This window comes from Apteryx rowi, unplaced genomic scaffold, assembly GCF_003343035.1.
Source record: "Apteryx rowi isolate R43461 unplaced genomic scaffold, aptRow1 scaffold_83, whole genome shotgun sequence".
Taxonomy (NCBI): Eukaryota; Metazoa; Chordata; class Aves; order Apterygiformes; family Apterygidae; genus Apteryx; species Apteryx rowi.
In genome coordinates this window covers 476,410-479,268 of record NW_020451127.1, presented here as the reverse complement: position 1 = coordinate 479,268, position 2,859 = coordinate 476,410, and positions in this window count along the sequence as shown.

Genomic DNA, 2,859 nt, shown 5'->3' with positions numbered 1-2,859 from the left:
CCTGAATTCCAGCAGAAGTTAGAGTTTCTGCTGTAGTTTAGTTAAGAAATAATCTTAGTTAAGAATTTAGTTAAGAAATAATCAGCCATAGACTGATAYAAAGAGAAAATACTGAAGAGCTGCCTGTTCAGTCATCAGCATCCCATACRCTGAACAAAGCAGGGGTTCTTGGGGAAAAACATGGCAACGTAACCAAAACCAGCATAACACACACCACAAAAAATGCAGCTGCACAATCCTAGTATTTCCTGAGGGCATAACCTGGGAACATCAATGTCTTTTAGAAAGTTTTTATGGGAGGTTCTTCTGTTGGTTTTGTAAGAGTAGAATGATGCCAAAACCAGGAAAAATATTTGAAAACAAAATTGTGTTTTTAAATACCTTTACTACAAATAAATATAAACACACAACACCCCTTTGAAGTGTTTTAGTTCCCATAAAAATCCAAACAAAATTACATCCAAAGGAAACTACACTGCACAAATCCATAATTATAAGTGAMTATGGAATGCGTCTTTAAATTCTGCATATTTCTAAGTGTGCAGYGAGAGATACTTTTTGGACATACAAGCCAAAGGAAGAGAAAAAAAGATCAGCTGCATCCTCCACCACTGAAGCAGGAGTAAAAACTGCTAAGAAGGACATCATAACTTTATGAAGCTGCTGCCTTGAATTCACTCACAAGAATTCTTGGRTCTATTTCTGACTGACAAGTAAAAAAATTTAAAATCTCTCTTCCTTTTTCTTTCTTTTAAAATGAATAGAGAGAAGTAGAAAAACATCCATACAAAGACATAACTCCCTGGCTGCTGCCCTSTATTCCGCCACCTTCTCGGCCTCCYGGTGGGTATGCTTTTCCAACAAACACCCTTTCAGCCAGTTTTTTGGGTCCTCCATCCTCATACCAATATCTCTCCAAGGGGCTGTCACTTCTTATCGTTTTTCACTGCTGCTCTCAGAATCCTGAGGGAAGGAGAATCAGTTCACTTCCAGTTTGCTGATGCTTAGGAAAGCTGCAAGGATCACCAGAGACAGGAATGCAGCTGTTTACAGGGAAGGGAGAGCGCGCAGAACTCCAGAGATTTCCACCTGAACAGCCTGCAGGTTCTGAAGTGCAATGAGGACAACTGATGTGCAAAACATTTACTCATCACAGACTGACAAAAAAAAGGATAAGTTATATTGGGAACAGCAGTACYAAGAAAAAACACAGCATATACGATTCCCTAGGCAGCTGGAATGGCAGAATATAGGCTACATAAATCCAGATGCAGCCTTTCYTTTCCTTCCTTCTCCCTTTTTCTTTTCAAGTCAGCCATCCCAGTTTCCACTTAACAAGTCATCTGAGGGTGGAGAGAATAGTTCAATAAAACAGTTAGAAAAAGAGGTCTGTKTTAATCTGCAGTCTGTGTTAATCACTAAAATTACCATACAGAACCACTGCTGGTTTGGGTATTTCCTAAGAAATGGTTAAGTCTTCCCAAGAGCTTAGCAGTAGCCCAAAGAGGTAGTTCTGTCCCCCAACCCCAACAGCCCCCCTTGGCGAACACCTGAACTCRTGACAAGCAGTTCCAGAGACAGAAAAAGACAGAACACCGTTCATTTTTCTACAGAGCCGGTTTTCTCACACTTCCACCCCATCAGCCCCTCCACAGGGAGCCAGGYGCGTAGCTGTGCTAGAAGGAGAGGGCAGAGTCGGGGCAGGGAGCAGGCCACCCCTTTGGCCAGCACCTAGCAGTTAGCTGGCTTAGCTGCATCAAATTGCATTCTTAAACGCACCACACAAGTACGGTTTTGGGCAATAACATTAAGAAAAAGATAAAGATCTTCTCTGTTCTAAACATGGGCTAGTTTTCAGACTACTGGCCGCCTCGCACAAAAAAAAGCAAAACTGATCATTTGGAAAGTCCTGCATGTTTATTGCAAAACAGCCCACCACTGAAATCAGTAACTCTAACACATCAAAACTGATATGTACTGCTTTCTAGTGCACTTCAGAAACATTACTATTTCAAAAATACTTTAAATTGGTTTTGGAATAACATAAAAGACCATTATCAATGCAGACACTGGGCTCCAGGAAGATGGAGCAGGAAGAAATTTTTTTTCCTTCAAAAAGATGAAAGCTTTCTCTTCATATTGCTTGTTTCTCCCCATTTGGTATTTCTCGTTCCACAATCAGCTACCTTTTGGTTAGCCTCACCACGTTACATTACCGCAAGCAGTCCTATTTTACCTCTGTTTAGTAGACGGGTGCCAAACCTTGTCCTTTTTTCCTCCCCGGTTACATCCGGTGGTCTAACAAAAGGTCACCACTGCGTTCAAATGTGGCTTTGCTCATATCCTTAAATGAGGACGGATACAGCAGCATTGCACTGTAAAGCAGCATGCACTGCAAGGGCTGTTTCAACATACCACTTTACAGATAAAGCGATAGTAAAAGTATTTCGGACCTAATATATGCAAACCAAAGTGAAACAGAAAGTGTGTCAGTAAACACCAAAAAAATACATATGCTAAAGTACCTGGTGTATAAAAAAAAAAAGAGCAGCTCACAAATAATAGTGTCAAAATGAAGCCTTACATCCTTTACTAAGGCTTCACCACCCAGTGCATCAAGACCATCTCCGAGTAGTCTGAAGCTTCTTTTTTCCCACCACATCACCACCTTTACGCTCAAAGAAAGGACTCCCGAGAGACGAGGCTCTGAATGCTGTTCCCTACGTGGGAAGRAAACAGGGACACAACGGAGACCACAGACAGGACTTCCCCTGTGAAACTCGTACTTGGCACCCCACCCCCCGGTTTCCTTTCGCCAGAAACCGGGACGCGGAGCTTCAGGTCGCCCCTTCCTGACTG